Raw genomic sequence first — 21,978 nt, 5'->3', positions numbered from 1 at the left:
TAAATGGGGCTGTAAGACATGCGGACATTGTGTAGCGTGTCCTAATATTGAAAAGGCGACAACGTTTGTCGATTCAACGGGCAAACATATATTCACTATCACCCATTCTGTTACCTGTTCAACCAAGGCCGTGGTCTATTATGCCACCTGCCCCTGCCCTAAGATATATGTTGGACTTACTACACGTGAATTGAAAATTCGAGTTAGGGAACACATCCGTGATATCACGTTGGCTGAAATGTCTGAGAACCCTGAAACCTTGAAACCTGTCGCCCGACATTTCAAGGCACATCATGCATGCGATTCGACAAAACTGAGAGTGAGAGGAATCGACTGCATTGAAAAACATATTAGAGGGGGTGACATATCCAAAAGATTGGCAAGGTGTGAATCTAAGTGGATCTGGACTCTGAGGACTATGTCTCCTTTTGGGCTCAATGAGAACCTCAATTTCACCCCATTCCTTTGACCATTGACCTTCAGTGGGTTATTTTAAAATATGTTTCAGTTTTTATGTGTCTAATTACTTCCCCTTTCATTATAGAACCTACTATGACCTGTTATAATTTGAAGAATGAGAGGTCATGAATACAGTGCGATGAATATCCATTTATACCAACAAAGAACGCTAGTCATTTTTCCTGCCCAATGATTGCTACTACGACCCTTTTGTAGTCCAATATATATATATATATTTACATATGTATTATTTATTATCATACATATTTTGCATATTTACTTATTTATTATTCATTATTTATCACCATTATTCATCTTTTTATTTCATATTTACTGTGTCCACTTCGTTTATAAATATTTACAATATACACATTTTGTCATTTTTTTCTTTTCTTTGTTTTATTATTTTTCACACTATATTCATTGGGTTACTTGTGTTTGATGTACATTGAATTAATACATATTCATATATATTCCTATACACAATATTATATTCATATTTGTACACATCTTCTACACCACTTACCTATTACCCATCAATCAGTAATTATTAAATTACATTTATTTAGATCTCTTTACTATTATACCTATATATGTATTACATATATATATATATATATATATATTTTTTCTACCATTTACTACCACGGTTTATATCTATTATTTTTATTTTTACATTTATTATTTTTATGTATTATGTGTAATTGTTTATCAACATTCACACGCATGCACTTTCTCACTTAGTTTCGTTCACATATAAAAATCCTAACATCGTGCTTTACAACACCTAGTACGTTTTTTTCCCTATATAGCATTATACGTAATTTACTATTACCCTTATAAATATAGACTATATACACACGCAACATATTTGTTTTATATTACACACATTGTATTGTTCCATCACTTTTATTATTGGTTTGGTTCACAATTATTAAATTGATGTATTTCACATTATATATTTGTTATGTATATAATTTTTTATTACATATATGTGTATATATAATCTTCACCATTATTTTTTACTATTATGCATTATTTATTATTTATCATTTTTCCATTATGCTTTACATGCATTATCAAATTCTATTTTACACAGATATTGTATCTATATATATATATTTTTTTCAATATGATATTTATATGTATTATATATATTTTTGTTTTAATATGTGTTTTTTTGTCTTATATATATATAAAGACCACTGTATATGCAGTTTTATCCATTTATAATTGTTTGGATGTACTGTCATACAAGTTTGACTCATGGATACTGCTGTTATTTGTATTATAATGGTTATGTTTGAGATACATGTTTTATTTCCAACATTTTATATTTGTCTTTTTATGCGTGGTGCAATTTGACATATTTCTAGTAACATCTTTAAATGTGTCGTTGGGTCCTATGTACATTGTTCCTGATTGGATTTCATGCTGTTCTGCAGTTTGTCAAATATGCTTATAGCTGCTGCACCTGATGGAATATATGGTCATTATCGTTTAACACTGTATTTTTATGCCCTTCAAACTTCAAATTTGCTGTCCGATCCTGCACTGCGTATATCTCATGGGAGACATTCTTCTACAGCAGTAGGTGCTTGTGCGCTTGCGCCGGGAGGGTTTTCTCGGCTTCCCTCTGACTCGGGCGTCTGCATCTGGGTGGGCGTGTATCTGCGGCGTCAGTCGCCGTTGATCCACGCCCCCTTGATGACGCGCGTTCGGGGGATTGCTACGAGTCTTCCTGCTCCCGATGCATGACGCCAGTGTATACACTTTCACTGCCCCATGTGATCCTCAACTGCTGACATGATTGGACGGCCATATGTTTTTAAAGAGGGAGGTTCCTGCTGGAGAGACGGCACCCCCGGACGAAGGCATTCCGCCAAAACGCGCGTCGGGACTGACGTTCTCTCCATGCAGAGGACTACAAATGGGTATGTTATATATCTTCTCTCCCCCCCCCATCTGGATAATTTAACTACCTTTACCACCATTGCAGACATGCTGTGTTACTCTTACCAGACCATAGCTTAAAGCTTGCAGTTTTTGCTGACATATCTGTGCACTGGGCACATATGTTTCATACTCTAGCTCCTTTCAACTGCATACATAAATGTGTCCACTTGGTCTAAGTAGATGTTAAACACACAGAAGCTTTAACTATCTGGTACAAGGCTTACATCACCTATGGATAGAGATATATACCGTCACCCGTGACAGTGTCATTTAATATAGTTTTTTTTGTATGTTCTCTGCATGTGTCAGACGTCTCTTGTGTTTCATGCTCAGTATGACTCATTTTTTAATGTTGTAATTTTTTAATGTTGTAATATCTAATAAAATTTATACATCTTTCAATTTACTTGTGTTAGTTGTGCCCTATATTCTATAGGTTTATATTGGTGAAAAATTAGTAAAAAAAATGATGTCGGTATACGCCCCAAAACATTAGACTCTTCAGATAACTGTTTCGGCATCCAATCTTTAAAAATTGCACTTTTGTGTAGGTTAGGATGACCGACCGGTCTCTCTTGAATTTGTGGATTTAAATCCCACTTTTGAACACTCATATTTTCTTAGCATGATATAATGTCAGGTCTAAGACTCATAAAGTAATGACGCATTTTCCTTGAGCTCCTCCGCTATCCTGGTAAAATCCTCACCAACTCCCTGTAAAGACTTCTACAGACTCAACACCAGACCTGGGACAATTCTGCATTCAGTACTATTGAGTGATAGTGCAGCTATTCTGTTGCCCAATTTCTATGCAGCTGAGTACGGCGATGAGAGGAGTCCTTTTGCTAATAGCATTTACCCACTGCAACCGTGTAAGTTGTGGCAATATTTGAGACACGGGGCCACATCCTGGGCCTGGCTACAGAACATCGCCTAGCTCCACTACTGTGCACTCCATAGCACCAAGAGACCAGCCCGAGCAACTTATATACATGTGGCTTTGTATTAGTGGGAGTTTGGAGCCAAATTAATTCTAGCACTTGTAAAACTGTCAGAGAAACCCCATCCCTGACGAACACCTGCAGAACACACCAGTTACGCGGCTTAATCTAAATTCTGATAAAGAGAAGTGCTCCACACCCAACAGTCAGGTGCAGTAGATACCTTTTTTAGTACCACGACTTTCACAACACTCCTTTCTGCCAACTTTTTTAACCTTGATCATATTCTCTACCAACTCTAAATTCTCATGATCCCCATATCTCTAACAGGACCCTAAATATAAGTGAACAATGTAAAACAATTCATATCCCTCTGCTTACTTGCGTGAATGTTATAGAGAATCCTACACCACTGCCTTACTCCTGGGTACCTCCCAGGGGGATTTCTCTATATTTTCAAGATCAAGCAAGTAAAAGGGTCTTCAAGGACTTCTTTTTGCAACACTGTAATCATAAACCAATAAATACAAGACGGAAATGGACAAGAAACAGTTCTAATCTTTCAATTCATCATCCCCAAAAAATCGACTCTTAACATGTTTGTTTTTGCTACCAAACTGGAGAGGCAGAGATTTTCTGTAAGTCAGGATCGCCGAGTGGTCTAAGGCGCTGCGTTTAGGTCGCAGTCTCCCCTGGAGGCGTGGGTTCAAATCCCACTTCTGACAGCTCATCTTTTCTTAAACATTCTTCGCAGTCATTCCGTCAGTGTTGGTGAAATATCAGTAAAAAAATGATGTCGGTATACGCCCCAAAACATTAGACTCTTCAGATAACTGTTTCGGCATCCAATCTTTAAAAATTGCACTTTTGTGTAGGTTAGGATGACCGACCGGTCTCTCTTGAATTCGTGGATTTAAATCCCACTTTTGAACACTCATATTTTCTTAGCATGATATAATGTCAGGTCTAAGACTCATAAAGTAATGACGCATTTTCCTTGAGCTCCTCCGCTATCCTGGTAAAATCCTCGCCAACTCCCTGTAAAGACTTCTACAGACTCAACACCAGACCTGGGACAATTCTGCATTCAGTACTATTGAGTGATAGTGCAGCTATTCTGTTGCCCAATTTCTATGCAGCTGAGTACGGCGATGAGAGGAGTCCTTTTGCTAATAGCATTTACCCACTGCAACCGTGTAAGTTGTGGCAATATTTGAGACACGGGGCCACATCCTGGGCCTGGCTACAGAACATGGCCTAACTCCACTACTGTGCACTCCATAGCTCCAAGAGACCAGCCCGAGCAACTTATATACATGTGGCTTTGTATAAGTGGGAGTTTGGAGCCAAATTAATTCTAGCACTTGTAAAACTGTCAGAGAAACCCCATCCCTGACGAACACCTGCAGAACACACCAGTTACGCGGCTTAATCTAAATTCTGATAAAGAGAAGTGCTCCACACCCAACAGTCAGGTGCAGTAGATACCTTTTTTAGTACCACGACTTTCACAACACTCCTTTCTGCCAACTTTTTTAACCTTGATCATATTCTCTACCAACTCTAAATTCTCATGATCCCCATATCTCTAACAGGACCCTAAATATAAGTGAACAATGTAAAACAATTCATATCCCTCTGCTTACTTGAATGAATGTTATAGAGAATCCTACACCACTGCCTTACTCCTGGGTACCTCCCAGGGGGATTTCTCTATATTTTCAAGATCAAGCAAGTAAAAGGGTCTTCAAGGACTTCTTTTTGCAACACTGTAATCATAAACCAATAAATACAAGACGGAAATGGACAAGAAACAGTTCTAATCTTTCAATTCATCATCCCCAAAAAATCGACTCTTAACATGTTTGTTTTTGCTACCAAACTGGAGAGGCAGAGATTTTCTGTAAGTCAGGATGGCCGAGTGGTCTAAGGTGCTGCGTTTAGGTCGCAGTCTCCCCTGGAGGCGTGGGTTCAAATCCCACTTCTGACAGCTCATCTTTTCTTAAACATTCTTCGCAGTCATTCCGTCAGTGTTGGTGAAATATCAGTAAAAAAAATGATGTCGGTATACGCCCCAAAACATTAGACTCTTCAGATATGTCTGTATGTGAGAAATGATATGAAGGCGAGTGTGAAAGAGACAATAGTGGGTGAATACTGTGAGGAGGTTGAAACCTTGTGGGTGGAACTAGAAAGGGAGGTAAACACTGAAAAAATTACTTTTGGTGTAATCTATAGACCCCCCAATATAACTGAGGAGATGGAAGTTCAGCTATATAAACAGATGGAGCGGGCTGCACAGGCGGGTACTGTAGTGATAATGGGAGATTTTAATTTCCGGGATATTAATTGGTGTCATGGTTCGGCTTCAACTGCAAAGGGGAGACATTTCCTCAACCTGTTGCAGGAAAATTTTATGGGCCAGTTTGTGGAAGACCCGACTAGAGGTGAAGCTCTGTTGGATCTGGTCATTTCTAATAATGCAGATCTTTATTGGGAATGTCAATGTTCGTGAAAACCTCGGTAACAGTGATCATAATATAGTTACATTTTACCTATACTGTAAAAAACAAACACAGGCTGGGAGGGCAAAAACATTTAATTTTAAGAAAGCCAATTTCCCCAGGATGAGGGCTGCAATTCAGGATATAGACTGGGAAGAACTAATGTCAAATAATGGAACAAATGATAAATGGGAGATTTTCAAATCTACTTTGAGTTATTATAGTGCAAAATTTATTCCTACAGGTAACAAGTATAAACGACTCAAATTAAACCCCACATGGCTTACACATTCTGTGAAAGGGGCAATACGTGACAAAAAAAGGGCATTTAAAAAATACAAATCTGAGGGTACAGCTGTAGCCTTTGTAAAATATAAGGAGCTTAATAAAATCTGTAAAAATGTAATAAAATTAGCAAAAATACAAAATGAAAGGCAGGTGGCCAAGGATAGTAAAACAAATCCCAAAAAATTCTTCAAGCATATAAATGCAAAAAAGCCCAGGTCTGAACATGTGGGACCCCTAGATAATGGTAATGGGGAGTTGATCACAGGGGATCAAGAGAAGGCAGAGTTACTAAATGGGTTCTTTAGCTCTGTATATACAACTGAAGAAGGAGCAGCTGATGTAGCCGGTGCCGGTGCCAGTTGATATACTGAATTGGATGAATGTAGAGATGGTCCAAGCTAAATTAAATAAAATAAATGTGCACAAGGCCCCGGGACCAGATGGGTTACACCCTAGAGTTCTTAAAGAGCTTAGTCCAGTTATTTCTGTCCCCCTTTTCATAATATTCAGAGAATCTCTAGTGACTGGTATAGTGCCAAGGGACTGGCGCAGGGCAAATGTGGTGCCTATTTTCAAAAAGGGCTCTATGTCTTCCCCGGGTAATTATAGACCAGTAAGCTTAACATCCATCGTGGGGAAAATGTTTGAGGGGCTATTGAGGGACTATATACAGGATTATGTGACAATAAATAGCATTATAAGTGACAGCCAGCACGGTTTTACTAAGGACAGAAGTTGTCAAACTAACCTAATCTGTTTTTATGAAGAGGTGAGCAGAAGTCTAGACAGAGGGGCCGCTGTGGATTTAGTGTTTTTGGACTTTGCAAAGGCATTTGACACTGTCCCCCATAGACGCCTAATGGGTAAATTACGGACTATAGGTTTAGAAAATATAGTTTGTAATTGGATTGAGAATTGGCTCAAGGACCGTATCCAGAGAGTTGTGGTCAATGATTCCTACTCTGAATGGTCACCGGTTATAAGTGGTGTACCCCAGGGTTCAGTGCTGGGACCCCTACTATTCAACTTATTTATTAATGATATAGAGGATGGGATTAATAGCACTATTTCTATTTTTGCAGATGACACCAAGCTATGCAATATAGTTCAGACTATGGAAGATGTTCATGAATTACAGGCAGATTTAAACAAACTAAGTGTTTGGGCGTCCACTTGGCAGATGAAGTTTAATGTAGATAAATGTAAAGTTATGCATCTGGGTACCAACAACCTGCATGCATCATATGTCCTAGGGGGAGCTACACTGGCGGATTCACTTGTTGAGAAGGATCTGGGTGTACTTGTAAATCATAAACTCAATAACAGCATGCAGTGTCAATCAGCTGCTTCAAAGGCCAGCAGGATATTGTCGTGTATTAAAAGAGGCATGGACTCGCGGGACAGGGATGTAATATTACCACTTTACAAAGCATTAGTGAGGCCTCATCTAGAATATGCAGTCCAGTTCTGGGCTCCAGTTCATAGAAAGGATGCCCTGGAGTTGGAAAAAATACAAAGAAGAGCAACGAAGCTAATTAGGGGCATGGAGAATTTAAGTTATGAGGAAAGATTGAAAGAATTAAACCTATTTAGCCTTGAAAAAAGACGACTAAGGGGGGACATGATTAACTTATATAAATATATTAATGGCACATACAAAAAATATGGTCAAATCCTGTTCCTTGTAAAACCCCCTCAAAAAACAAGGGGGCACTCCCTCCGTCTGGAGAAAAAAAGGTTCAAGCTGCAGAGGCGACAAGGCTTCTTTACAGTGAGAACTGTGAATCTATGGAATAGTCTACCGCAGGAGCTGGTCACAGCAGGGACAGTAGATGGCTTTAAAAAAGGGTTAGATAATTTCCTAGAACAAAAAAATATTAGCTCCTATGTGTAGAAATTTTTCCTTCCCTTTTCCCTTCCCTTGGTTGAACTTGATGGACATGTGTCTTTTTTCAGCCGTACTAACTATGTAACTATGTAACTATGTAACTGTTTCGGCATCCAATCTTTAAAAATTGCACTTTTGTGTAGGTTAGGATGACCGACCGGTCTCTCTTGAATTTGTGGATTTAAATCCCACTTTTGAACACTCATATTTTCTTAGCATGATATAATGTCAGGTCTAAGACTCATAAAGTAATGACGCATTTTCCTTGAGCTCCTCCGCTATCCTGGTAAAATCCTCGCCAACTCCCTGTAAAGACTTCTACAGACTCAACACCAGACCTGGGACAATTCTGCATTCAGTACTATTGAGTGATAGTGCAGCTATTCTGTTGCCCAATTTCTATGCAGCTGAGTACGGCGATGAGAGGAGTCCTTTTGCTAATAGCATTTACCCACTGCAACCGTGTAAGTTGTGGCAATATTTGAGACACGGGGCCACATCCTGGGCCTGGCTACAGAACATGGCCTAGCTCCACTACTGTGCACTCCATAGCTCCAAGAGACCAGCCCGAGCCACTTATATACATGTGGCTTTGTATTAGTGGGAGTTTGGAGCCAAATTAATTCTAGCACTTGTAAAACTGTCAGAGAAACCCCATCCCTGACGAACACCTGCAGAACACACCAGTTACGCGGCTTAATCTAAATTCTGATAAAGAGAAGTGCTCCACACCCAACAGTCAGGTGCAGTAGATACCTTTTTTAGTACCACGACTTTCACAACGCTCCTTTCTGCCAACTTTTTTAACCTTGATCATATTCTCTACCAACTCTAAATTCTCATGATCCCCATATCTCTAACAGGACCCTAAATATAAGTGAACAATGTAAAACAATTCATATCCCTCTGCTTACTTGAGTGAATGTTATAGAGAATCCTACACCACTGCCTTACTCCTGGGTACCTCCCAGGGGGATTTCTCTATATTTTCAAGATCAAGCAAGTAAAAGGGTCTTCAAGGACTTCTTTTTGCAACACTGTAATCATAAACCAATAAATACAAGACGGAAATGGACAAGAAACAGTTCTAATCTTTCAATTCATCATCCCCAAAAAATCGACTCTTAACATGTTTGTTTTTGCTACCAAACTGGAGAGGCAGAGATTTTCTGTAAGTCAGGATGGCCGAGTGGTCTAAGGCGCTGCGTTTAGGTCGCAGTCTCCCCTGGAGGCGTGGGTTCAAATCCCACTTCTGACAGCTCATCTTTTCTTAAACATTCTTTGCAGTCATTCCGTCAGTGTTGGTGAAATATCAGTAAAAAAATGATGTCGGTATACGCCCCAAAACATTAGACTCTTCAGATAACTGTTTCAGCATCCAATCTTTAAAAATTGCACTTTTGTGTAGGTTAGGATGACCGACCGGTCTCTCTTGAATTCGTGGATTAAAATCCCACTTTTGAACACTCATATTTTCTTAGCATGATATAATGTCAGGTCTAAGACTCATAAAGCAATGACGCATTTTCCTTGAGCTCCTCCGCTATCCTGGTAAAATCCTCGCCAACTCCCTGTAAAGACTTCTACAGACTCAACACCAGACCTGGGACAATTCTGCATTCAGTACTATTGAGTGATAGTGCAGCTATTCTGTTGCCCAATTTCTATGCAGCTGAGTACGGCGATGAGAGGAGTCCTTTTGCTAATAGCATTTACCCACTGCAACCGTGTAAGTTGTGGCAATATTTGAGACACGGGGCCACATCCTGGGCCTGGCTACAGAACATGGCCTAACTCCACTACTGTGCACTCCATAGCTCCAAGAGACCAGCCCGAGCCACTTATATACATGTGGCTTTGTATTAGTGGGAGTTTGGAGCCAAATTAATTCTAGCACTTGTAAAACTGTCAGAGAAACCCCATCCCTGACGAACACCTGCAGAACACACCAGTTACGCGGCTTAATCTAAATTCTGATAAAGAGAAGTGCTCCACACCCAACAGTCAGGTGCAGTAGATACCTTTTTTAGTACCACGACTTTCACAACACTCCTTTCTGCCAACTTTTTTAACCTTGATCATATTCTCTACCAACTCTAAATTCTCATGATCCCCATATCTCTAACAGGACCCTAAATATAAGTGAACAATGTAAAACAATTCATATCCCTCTGCTTACTTGAGTGAATGTTATAGAGAATCCTACACCACTGCCTTACTCCTGGGTACCTCCCAGGGGGATTTCTCTATATTTTCAAGATCAAGCAAGTAAAAGGGTCTTCAAGGACTTCTTTTTGCAACACTGTAATCATAAACCAATAAATACAAGACGGAAATGGACAAGAAACAGTTCTAATCTTTCAATTCATCATCCCCAAAAAATCGACTCTTAACATGTTTGTTTTTGCTACCAAACTGGAGAGGCAGAGATTTTCTGTAAGTCAGGATGGCCGAGTGGTCTAAGGCGCTGCGTTTAGGTCGCAGTCTCCCCTGGAGGCGTGGGTTCAAATCCCACTTCTGACAGCTCATCTTTTCTTAAACATTCTTCGCAGTCATTCCGTCAGTGTTGGTGAAATATCAGTAAAAAAATGATGTCGGTATACGCCCCAAAACATTAGACTCTTCAGATAACTGTTTCAGCATACAATCTTTAAAAATTGCACTTTTGTGTAGGTTAGGATGACCGACCGGTCTCTCTTGAATTCGTGGATTTAAATCCCACTTTTGAACACTCATATTTTCTTAGCATGATATAATGTCAGGTCTAAGACTCATAAAGTAATGACGCATTTTCCTTGAGCTCCTCCGCTATCCTGGTAAAATCCTCGCCAACTCCCTGTAAAGACTTCTACAGACTCAACACCAGACCTGGGACAATTCTGCATTCAGTACTATTGAGTGATAGTGCAGCTATTCTGTTGCCCAATTTCTATGCAGCTGAGTACGGCGATGAGAGGAGTCCTTTTGCTAATAGCATTTACCCACTGCAACCGTGTAAGTGGTGGCAATATTTGAGACACGGGGCCACATCCTGGGCCTGGCTACAGAACATGGCCTAACTCCACTACTGTGCACTCCATAGCTCCAAGAGACCAGCCCGAGCCACTTATATACATGTGGCTTTGTATTAGTGGGAGTTTGGAGCCAAATTAATTCTAGCACTTGTAAAACTGTCAGAGAAACCCCATCCCTGACGAACACCTGCAGAACACACCAGTTACGCGGCTTAATCTAAATTCTGATAAAGAGAAGTGCTCCACACCCAACAGTCAGGTGCAGTAGATACCTTTTTTAGTACCACGACTTTCACAACACTCCTTTCTGCCAACTTTTTTAACCTTGATCATATTCTCTACCAACTCTAAATTCTCATGATCCCCATATCTCTAACAGGACCCTAAATATAAGTGAACAATGTAAAACAATTCATATCCCTCTGCTTACTTGAGTGAATGTTATAGAGAATCCTACACCACTGCCTTACTCCTGGGTACCTCCCAGGGGGATTTCTCTATATTTTCAAGATCAAGCAAGTAAAAGGGTCTTCAAGGACTTCTTTTTGCAACACTGTAATCATAAACCAATAAATACAAGACGGAAATGGACAAGAAACAGTTCTAATCTTTCAATTCATCATCCCCAAAAAATCGACTCTTAACATGTTTGTTTTTGCTACCAAACTGGAGAGGCAGAAATTTTCTGTAAGTCAGGATGGCCGAGTGGTCTAAGGCGCTGCGTTTAGGTCGCAGTCTCCACTGGAGGCGTGGGTTCAAATCCCACTTCTGACAGCTCATCTTTTCTTAAACATTCTTCGCAGTCATTCCGTCAGTGTTGGTGAAATATCAGTAAAAAAATGATGTCGGTATACGCCCCAAAACATTAGACTCTTCAGATAACTGTTTCGGCATCCAATCTTTAAAAATTACACTTTTGTGTAGGTTAGGATGACCGACCGGTCTCTCTTGAATTTGTGGATTTAAATCCCACTTTTGAACACTCATATTTTCTTAGCATGATATAATGTCAGGTCTAAGACTCATAAAGTAATGACGCATTTTCCTTGAGCTCCTCCGCTATCCTGGTAAAATCCTCGCCAACTCCCTGTAAAGACTTCTACAGACTCAACACCAGACCTGGGACAATTCTGCATTCAGTACAATTGAGTGATAGTGCAGCTATTCTGTTGCCCAATTTCTATGCAGCTGAGTACGGCGATGAGAGGAGTCCTTTTGCTAATAGCATTTACCCACTGCAACCGTGTAAGTTGTGGCAATATTTGAGACACGGGGCCACATCCTGGGCCTGGCTACAGAACATGGCCTAGCTCCACTACTGTGCACTCCATAGCACCAAGAGACCAGCCCGAGCCACTTATATACATGTGGCTTTGTATTAGTGGGAGTTTGGAGCCAAATTAATTCTAGCACTTGTAAAACTGTCAGAGAAACCCCATCCCTGACGAACACCTGCAGAACACACCAGTTACGCGGCTTAATCTAAATTCTGATAAAGAGAAGTGCTCCACACCCAACAGTCAGGTGCAGTAGATACCTTTTTTAGTACCACGACTTTCACAACACTCCTTTCTGCCAACTTTTTTAACCTTGATCATATTCTCTACCAACTCTAAATTCTCATGATCCCCATATCTCTAACAGGACCCTAAATATAAGTGAACAATGTAAAACAATTCATATCCCTCTGCTTACTTGCGTGAATGTTATAGAGAATCCTACACCACTGCCTTACTCCTGGGTACCTCCCAGGGGGATTTCTCTATATTTTCAAGATCAAGCAAGTAAAAGGGTCTTCAAGGACTTCTTTTTGCAACACTGTAATCATAAACCAATAAATACAAGACGGAAATGGACAAGAAACAGTTCTAATCTTTCAATTCATCATCCCCAAGAAATCGACTCTTAACATGTTTGTTTTTGCTACCAAACTGGAGAGGCAGAGATTTTCTGTAAGTCAGGATGGCCGAGTGGTCTAAGGCGCTGCGTTTAGGTCGCAGTCTCCCCTGGAGGCGTGGGTTCAAATCCCACTTCTGACAGCTCATCTTTTCTTAAACATTCTTCGCAGTCATTCCGTCAGTGTTGGTGAAATATCAGTAAAAAAATGATGTCGGTATACGCCCCAAAACATTAGACTCTTCAGATAACTGTTTCGGCATCCAATCTTTAAAAATTGCACTTTTGTGTAGGTTAGGATGACCGACCGGTCTCTCTTGAATTTGTGGATTTAAATCCCACTTTTGAACACTCATATTTTCTTAGCATGATATAATGTCAGGTCTAAGACTCATAAAGTAATGACGCATTTTCCTTGAGCTCCTCCGCTATCCTGGTAAAATCCTCGCCAACTCCCTGTAAAGACTTCTACAGACTCAACACCAGACCTGGGACAATTCTGCATTCAGTACTATTGAGTGATAGTGCAGCTATTCTGTTGCCCAATTTCTATGCAGCTGAGTACGGCGATGAGAGGAGTCCTTTTGCTAATAGCATTTACCCACTGCAACCGTGTAAGTTGTGGCAATATTTGAGACACGGGGCCACATCCTGGGCCTGGCTACAGAACATCGCCTAGCTCCACTACTGTGCACTCCATAGCACCAAGAGACCAGCCCGAGCCACTTATATACATGTGGCTTTGTATTAGTGGGAGTTTGGAGCCAAATTAATTCTAGCACTTGTAAAACTGTCAGAGAAACCCCATCCCTGACGAACACCTGCAGAACACACCAGTTACGCGGCTTAATCTAAATTCTGATAAAGAGAAGTGCTCCACACCCAACAGTCAGGTGCAGTAGATACCTTTTTTAGTACCACGACTTTCACAACACTCCTTTCTGCCAACTTTTTTAACCTTGATCATATTCTCTACCAACTCTAAATTCTCATGATCCCCATATCTCTAACAGGACCCTAAATATAAGTGAACAATGTAAAACAATTCATATCCCTCTGCTTACTTGCGTGAATGTTATAGAGAATCCTACACCACTGCCTTACTCCTGGGTACCTCCCAGGGGGATTTCTCTATATTTTCAAGATCAAGCAAGTAAAAGGGTCTTCAAGGACTTCTTTTTGCAACACTGTAATCATAAACCAATAAATACAAGACGGAAATGGACAAGAAACAGTTCTAATCTTTCAATTCATCATCCCCAAGAAATCGACTCTTAACATGTTTGTTTTTGCTACCAAACTGGAGAGGCAGAGATTTTCTGTAAGTCAGGATGGCCGAGTGGTCTAAGGCGCTGCGTTTAGGTCGCAGTCTCCCCTGGAGGCGTGGGTTCAAATCCCACTTCTGACAGCTCATCTTTTCTTAAACATTCTTCGCAGTCATTCCGTCAGTGTTGGTGAAATATCAGTAAAAAAATGATGTCGGTATACGCCCCAAAACATTAGACTCTTCAGATAACTGTTTCGGCATCCAATCTTTAAAAATTGCACTTTTGTGTAGGTTAGGATGACCGACCGGTCTCTCTTGAATTTGTGGATTTAAATCCCACTTTTGAACACTCATATTTTCTTAGCATGATATAATGTCAGGTCTAAGACTCATAAAGTAATGACGCATTTTCCTTGAGCTCCTCCGCTATCCTGGTAAAATCCTCGCCAACTCCCTGTAAAGACTTCTACAGACTCAACACCAGACCTGGGACAATTCTGCATTCAGTACTATTGAGTGATAGTGCAGCTATTCTGTTGCCCAATTTCTATGCAGCTGAGTACGGCGATGAGAGGAGTCCTTTTGCTAATAGCATTTACCCACTGCAACCGTGTAAGTTGTGGCAATATTTGAGACACGGGGCCACATCCTGGGCCTGGCTACAGAACATCGCCTAGCTCCACTACTGTGCACTCCATAGCACCAAGAGACCAGCCCGAGCCACTTATATACATGTGGCTTTGTATTAGTGGGAGTTTGGAGCCAAATTAATTCTAGCACTTGTAAAACTGTCAGAGAAACCCCATCCCTGACGAACACCTGCAGAACACACCAGTTACGCGGCTTAATCTAAATTCTGATAAAGAGAAGTGCTCCACACCCAACAGTCAGGTGCAGTAGATACCTTTTTTAGTACCACGACTTTCACAACACTCCTTTCTGCCAACTTTTTTAACCTTGATCATATTCTCTACCAACTCTAAATTCTCATGATCCCCATATCTCTAACAGGACCCTAAATATAAGTGAACAATGTAAAACAATTCATATCCCTCTGCTTACTTGCGTGAATGTTATAGAGAATCCTACACCACTGCCTTACTCCTGGGTACCTCCCAGGGGGATTTCTCTATATTTTCAAGATCAAGCAAGTAAAAGGGTCTTCAAGGACTTCTTTTTGCAACACTGTAATCATAAACCAATAAATACAAGACGGAAATGGACAAGAAACAGTTCTAATCTTTCAATTCATCATCCCCAAGAAATCGACTCTTAACATGTTTGTTTTTGCTACCAAACTGGAGAGGCAGAGATTTTCTGTAAGTCAGGATGGCCGAGTGGTCTAAGGCGCTGCGTTTAGGTCGCAGTCTCCCCTGGAGGCGTGGGTTCAAATCCCACTTCTGACAGCTCATCTTTTCTTAAACATTCTTCGCAGTCATTCCGTCAGTGTTGGTGAAATATCAGTAAAAAAATGATGTCGGTATACGCCCCAAAACATTAGACTCTTCAGATAACTGTTTCGGCATCCAATCTTTAAAAATTGCACTTTTGTGTAGGTTAGGATGACCGACCGGTCTCTCTTGAATTTGTGGATTTAAATCCCACTTTTGAACACTCATATTTTCTTAGCATGATATAATGTCAGGTCTAAGACTCATAAAGTAATGACGCATTTTCCTTGAGCTCCTCCGCTATCCTGGTAAAATCCTCGCCAACTCCCTGTAAAGACTTCTACAGACTCAACACCAGACCTGGGACAATTCTGCATTCAGTACTATTGAGTGATAGTGCAGCTATTCTGTTGCCCAATTTCTATGCAGCTGAGTACGGCGATGAGAGGAGTCCTTTTGCTAATAGCATTTACCCACTGCAACCGTGTAAGTTGTGGCAATATTTGAGACACGGGGCCACATCCTGGGCCTGGCTACAGAACATCGCCTAGCTCCACTACTGTGCACTCCATAGCACCAAGAGACCAGCCCGAGCCACTTATATACATGTGGCTTTGTATCAGTGGGAGTTTGGAGCCAAATTAATTCTAGCACTTGTAAAACTGTCAGAGAAACCCCATCCCTGACGAACACCTGCAGAACACACCAGTTACGCGGCTTAATCTAAATTCTGATAAAGAGAAGTGCTCCACACCCAACAGTCAGGTGCAGTAGATACCTTTTTTAGTACCACGACTTTCACAACACTCCTTTCTGCCAACTTTTTTAACCTTGATCATATTCTCTACCAACTCTAAATTCTCATGATCCCCATATCTCTAACAGGACCCTAAATATAAGTGAACAATGTAAAACAATTCATATCCCTCTGCTTACTTGCGTGAATGTTATAGAGAATCCTACACCACTGCCTTACTCCTGGGTACCTCTCAGGGGGATTTCTCTATATTTTCAAGATCAAGCAAGTAAAAGGGTCTTCAAGGACTTCTTTTTGCAACACTGTAATCATAACCCAATAAATACAAGACGGAAATGGACAAGAAACAGTTCTAATCTTTCAATTCATCATCCCCAAAAAATCGACTCTTAACATGTTTGTTTTTGCTACCAAACTGGAGAGGCAGAGATTTTCTGGAAGTCAGGATCGCCGAGTGGTCTAAGGCGCTGCGTTTAGGTTGCAGTCTCCCCTGGAGGCGTGGGTTCAAATCCCACTTCTGACAGCTCATTTTTTCTTAAACATTCTTCGCAGTCATTCCGTCAGTGTTGGTGAAATATCAGTAAAAAAATGATGTCGGTATACGCCCCAAAACATTAGACTCTTCAGCTAACTGTTTCGGCATCCAATCTTTAAAAATTGCACTTTTGTGTAGGTTAGGATGACCGACCGGTCTCTCTTGAATTCGTGGATTTAAATCCCACTTTTGAACACTCATATTTTCTTAGCATGATATAATGTCAGGTCTAAGACTCATAAAGTAATGACGCATTTTCCTTGAGCTCCTCCGCTATCCTGGTAAAATCCTCGCCAACTCCCTGTAAAGACTTCTACAGACTCAACACCAGACCTGGGACAATTCTGCATTCAGTACTATTGAGTGATAGTGCAGCTATTCTGTTGCCCAATATCTATGCAGCTGAGTACGGCGATGAGAGGAGTCCTTTTGCTAATAGCATTTACCCACTGCAACCGTGTAAGTTGTGGCAATATTTGAGACACGGGGCCACATCCTGGGCCTGGCTACAGAACATGGCCTAGCTCCACTACTGTGCACTCCATAGCACCAAGAGACCAGCCAGAGCCACTTATATACATGTGGCTTTGTATTAGTGGGAGTTTGGAGCCAAATTAATTCTAGCACTTGTAAAACTGTCAGAGAAACCCCATCCCTGACGAACACCTGCAGAACACACCAGTTACGCGGCTTAATCTAAATTCTGATAAAGAGAAGTGCTCCACACCCAACAGTCAGGTGCAGTAGATACCTTTTTTAGTACCACGACTTTCACAACACTCCTTTCTGCCAACTTTTTTAACCTTGATCATATTCTCTACCAAGTCTAAATTCTCATGATCCCCATATCTCTAACAGGACCCTAAATATCCTTTTGCTAATAGCATTTACCCACTGCAACCGTGTAAGTTGTGGCAATATTTGAGACACGGGGCCACATCCTGGGCCTGGCTACAGAACATGGCCTAGCTCCACTACTGTGCACTCCATAGCTCCAAGAGACCAGCCCGAGCCACTTATATACATGTGGCTTTGTATTAGTGGGAGTTTGGAGCCAAATTAATTCTAACACTTGTAAAACTGTCAGACAAACCCCATCCCTGACAAACACCTGCAGAACACACCAGTTACGCGGCTTAATCTAAATTCTGATAAAGAGAAGTGCTCCACACCCAACAGTCAGGTGCAGTAGATACCTTTTTTAGTACCACGACTTTCACAACACTCCTTTCTGCCAACTTTTTTAACCTTGATCATATTCTCTACCAACTCTAAATTCTCATGATCCCCATATCTCTAACAGGACCCTAAATATAAGTGAACAATGTAAAACAATTCATATCCCTCTGCTTACTTGAGTGAATGTTATAGAGAATCCTACACCACTGCCTTACTGCTGGGTACCTCCCAGGGGGATTTCTCTATATTTTCAAGATCAAGCAAGTAAAAGGGTCTTCAAGGACTTCTTTTTGCAACACTGTAATCATAAACCAATAAATACAAGACGGAAATGGACAAGAAACAGTTCTAATCTTTCAATTCATCATCCCCAAAAAATCGACTCTTAACATGTTTGTTTTTGCTACCAAACTGGAGAGGCAGAGATTTTCTGTAAGTCAGGATGGCCGAGTGGTCTAAGGCGCTGCGTTTAGGTCGCAGTCTCCCCTGGAGGCGTGGGTTCAAATCCCACTTCTGACAGCTCATCTTTTCTTAAACATTCTTCGCAGTCATTCCGTCAGTGTTGGTGAAATATCAGTAAAAAAATGATGTCGGTATACGCCCCAAAACATTAGACTCTTCAGATAACTGTTTCTGCATCCAATCTTTAAAAATTGCACTTTTGTGTAGGTTAGGATGACCGACCGGTCTCTCTTGAATTTGTGGATTTAAATCCCACTTTTGAACACTCAAATTTTCTTAGCATGATATAATGTCAGGTCTAAGACTCATAAAGTAATGACGCATTTTCCTTGAGCTCCTCCGCTATCCTGGTAAAATCCTCGCCAACTCCCTGTAAAGACTTCTACAGACTCAACACCAGACCTGGGACAATTCTGCATTCAGTACTATTGAGTGATAGTGCAGCTATTCCGTTGCCCAATTTCTATGCAGCTGAGTACGGCGATGAGAGGAGTCCTTTTGCTAATAGCATTTACCCACTGCAACCGTGTAAGTTGTGGCAATATTTGAGACACGGGGCCACATCCTGGGCCTGGCTACAGAACATGGCCTAACTCCACTACTGTGCACTCCATAGCTCCAAGAGACCAGCCCGAGCCACTTATATACATGTGGCTTTGTATTAGTGGGAGTTTGGAGCCAAATTAATTCTAGCACTTGTAAAACTGTCAGAGAAACCCCATCCCTGACGAACACCTGCAGAACACACCAGTTATGCGGCTTAATCTAAATTCTGATAAAGAGAAGTGCTCCACACCCAACAGTCAGGTGCAGTAGATACCTTTTTTAGTACCACGACTTTCACAACACTCCTTTCTGCCAACTTTTTTAACCTTGATCATATTCTCTACCAACTCTAAATTCTCATGATCCCCATATCTCTAACAGGACCCTAAATATAAGTGAACAATGTAAAACAATTCATATCCCTCTGCTTACTTGAGTGAATGTTATAGAGAATCCTACACCACTGCCTTACTCCTGGGTACCTCCCAGGGGGATTTCTCTATATTTTCAAGATCAAGCAAGTAAAAGGGTCTTCAAGGACTTCTTTTTGCAACACTGTAATCATAAACCAATAAATACAAGACGGAAATGGACAAGAAACAGTTCTAATCTTTCAATTCAACATCCCCAAAAAATCGACTCTTAACATGTTTGTTTTTGCTACCAAACTGGAGAGGCAGAGATTTTTTGTAAGTCCGGGTGGTCGAGTGGTCTAAGGCGCTGCGTTTAGGTCGCAGTCTCCCCTGGAGGCGTGGGTTCAAATCCCACTTCTGACAGCTCAACTTTTCTTAAACATTCTTCGCAGTCATTCCGTCAGTGTTGGTGAAATATCAGTAAAAAAATGATGTCGGTATACGCCCCAAAACATTAGACTCTTCAGATAACTGTTTCGGCATCCAATCTTTAAAAATTGCACTTTTGTGTAGGTTAGGATGACCGACCGGACTCTCTTGAATTTGTGGATTTAAATCCCACTTTTGAACACTCATATTTTCTTAGCATGATATAATGTCAGGTCTAAGACTCATAAAGTAATGACGCATTTTCCTTGAGCTCCTCCGCTATCCTGGTAAAATCCTCGCCAACTCCCTGTAAAGACTTCTACAGACTCAACACCAGACCTGGGACAATTCTGCATTCAGTACTATTGAGTGATAGTGCAGCTATTCTGTTGCCCAATTTCTATGCAGCTGAGTACGGCGATGAGAGGAGTCCTTTTGCTAATAGCATTTACCCACTGCAACCGTGTAAGTTGTGGCAATATTTGAGACACGGGGCCACATCCTGGGGCTGGCTACAGAACATGGCCTAGCTCCACTACTGTGCACTCCATAGCTCCAAGAGACCAGCCCGAGCCACTTATATACATGTGGCTTTGTATTAGTGGGAGTTTGGAGCCAAATTAATTCTAGCACTTGTAAAACTGTCAGAGAAACCCCATCCCTGACGAACACCTGCAGAACACACCAGTTACGCGGCTTAATCTAAATTCTGATAAAGAGAAGTGCTCCACACCCAACAGTCAGGTGCAGTAGATACCTTTTTTAGTACCACGACTTTAACAACACTCCTTTCTGCCAACTTTTTTAACCTTGATCATATTCTCTACCAATTTTAAATTCTCATGATCCCCATATCTCTAACAGGACCCTAAATATAAGTGAACAATGTAAAACAATTCATATCCCTCTGCTTACTTGAGTGAATGTTATAGAGAATCCTACACCACTGCCTTACTCCTGGGTACCTCCCAGGGGGATTTCTCTATATTTTCAAGATCAAGCAAGTAAAAGGGTCTTCAAGGACTTCTTTTTGCAACACTGTAATCATAAACCAATAAATACAAGACGGAAATGGACAAGAAACAGTTCTAATCTTTCAATTCAACATCCCCAAAAAATCGACTCTTAACATGTTTGTTTTTGCTACCAATCTGGAGAGGCAGAGCATTTCTGTAAGTCTGGATGGCCGAGTGGTCTAAGGCGCTGCGTTTAGGTCGCAGTCTCCCCTGGAGGCGTGGGTTCAAATCTCACTTCTGACAGCTCATCTTTTCTTAAACATTCTTCGCAGTCATTCCGTCAGTGTTGGTGAAATATTAGTAAAAAAATGATGTCGGTATACGCCCCAAAACATTAGACTCTTCAGATAACTGTTTCGGCATCCAATCTTTAAAAATTGCACTTTTGTGTAGGTTAGGATGACCGACCGGTCTCTCTTGAATTTGTGGATTTAAATCTCACTTTTGAACACTCATATTTTCTTAGCATGATATAATGTCAGGTCTTAGGGTATGTTCACACGCTGAGAGGCAGTTACGTGTGAAAAGACAGACTGTTAACAGCTGCCTCGTTTCACACGTAAAAGCTCCTCCTCGTAATTTACGAGGCGTCTGAGACGCTCGTAAACCTTGAGCCGTGCTTCATTGATTTCAATGAAGAACGGCTCAAATTACGTGGCAAAGAAGTGCCCTGCACTTCTTTGCCGAGGCAGTAAATTTACGGGTCGTCGTTTGACAGCTGTCAAACGACGACTCGTAAATAACAGGTCGTCTGCACAGTACGTCGGCAAACCCATTCAAATGAATGGGCAGATGTTTGCCGACGTATTGTAGCCATATTTTCAGACGTAAAACGAGGCACAATACGCCTCGTATACGTCTGAAATTTGGCCGTGTGAACATACCCTAAGACTCATAAAGTAATGACGCATTTTCCTTGAGCTCCTCCGCTATCCTGGTAAAATCCTCGCCAACTCCCTGTAAAGACTTCTACAGACTCAACACCAGACCTGGGACAATTCTGCATTCAGTACTATTGAGTGATAGTGCAGCTATTCTGTTGCCCAATTTCTATGCAGCTGAGTAAAGCGATGAGAGGAGTCCTTTTGCTAATAGCA

The 21,978-nt window shown here is 41.1% G+C and overlaps 12 non-coding genes across 12 annotated transcripts; all 12 read left to right on the top strand.

Annotated features, from left to right (window-relative positions):
• Positions 1–3,998: 3,998 nt before the first annotated feature.
• On the top strand, positions 3,999–4,081 carry TRNAL-UAG (transfer RNA leucine (anticodon UAG)). The gene has a single exon. It is a non-coding gene; the product is annotated as a tRNA-Leu (tRNA).
• Positions 4,082–5,263: 1,182 nt separating this feature from the next.
• Positions 5,264–5,346, top strand: TRNAL-UAG (transfer RNA leucine (anticodon UAG)). Its single transcript has one exon. It is a non-coding gene; the product is annotated as a tRNA-Leu (tRNA).
• Positions 5,347–9,211: 3,865 nt separating this feature from the next.
• TRNAL-UAG (transfer RNA leucine (anticodon UAG)) lies at positions 9,212–9,294 on the top strand. Its single transcript has one exon. It is a non-coding gene; the product is annotated as a tRNA-Leu (tRNA).
• A 1,182-nt stretch (positions 9,295–10,476) lies between these two features.
• On the top strand, positions 10,477–10,559 carry TRNAL-UAG (transfer RNA leucine (anticodon UAG)). Its single transcript has one exon. It is a non-coding gene; the product is annotated as a tRNA-Leu (tRNA).
• A 1,182-nt stretch (positions 10,560–11,741) lies between these two features.
• Positions 11,742–11,824, top strand: TRNAL-UAG (transfer RNA leucine (anticodon UAG)). The gene has a single exon. It is a non-coding gene; the product is annotated as a tRNA-Leu (tRNA).
• A 1,182-nt stretch (positions 11,825–13,006) lies between these two features.
• On the top strand, positions 13,007–13,089 carry TRNAL-UAG (transfer RNA leucine (anticodon UAG)). The gene has a single exon. It is a non-coding gene; the product is annotated as a tRNA-Leu (tRNA).
• A 1,182-nt stretch (positions 13,090–14,271) lies between these two features.
• TRNAL-UAG (transfer RNA leucine (anticodon UAG)) lies at positions 14,272–14,354 on the top strand. The gene has a single exon. It is a non-coding gene; the product is annotated as a tRNA-Leu (tRNA).
• Positions 14,355–15,536: 1,182 nt separating this feature from the next.
• Positions 15,537–15,619, top strand: TRNAL-UAG (transfer RNA leucine (anticodon UAG)). Its single transcript has one exon. It is a non-coding gene; the product is annotated as a tRNA-Leu (tRNA).
• Positions 15,620–16,801: 1,182 nt separating this feature from the next.
• On the top strand, positions 16,802–16,884 carry TRNAL-UAG (transfer RNA leucine (anticodon UAG)). The gene has a single exon. It is a non-coding gene; the product is annotated as a tRNA-Leu (tRNA).
• A 1,627-nt stretch (positions 16,885–18,511) lies between these two features.
• On the top strand, positions 18,512–18,594 carry TRNAL-UAG (transfer RNA leucine (anticodon UAG)). Its single transcript has one exon. It is a non-coding gene; the product is annotated as a tRNA-Leu (tRNA).
• A 1,182-nt stretch (positions 18,595–19,776) lies between these two features.
• TRNAL-UAG (transfer RNA leucine (anticodon UAG)) lies at positions 19,777–19,859 on the top strand. Its single transcript has one exon. It is a non-coding gene; the product is annotated as a tRNA-Leu (tRNA).
• Positions 19,860–21,041: 1,182 nt separating this feature from the next.
• Positions 21,042–21,124, top strand: TRNAL-UAG (transfer RNA leucine (anticodon UAG)). The gene has a single exon. It is a non-coding gene; the product is annotated as a tRNA-Leu (tRNA).
• The last annotated feature ends 854 nt before the right edge of the window (positions 21,125–21,978 follow it).

Source organism: Rhinoderma darwinii, chromosome 1 (assembly GCF_050947455.1).
Source record: "Rhinoderma darwinii isolate aRhiDar2 chromosome 1, aRhiDar2.hap1, whole genome shotgun sequence".
NCBI classification, from domain to species: domain Eukaryota; kingdom Metazoa; phylum Chordata; class Amphibia; order Anura; family Rhinodermatidae; genus Rhinoderma; species Rhinoderma darwinii.
This window is presented reverse-complemented; position numbering and strand designations above follow the sequence as displayed.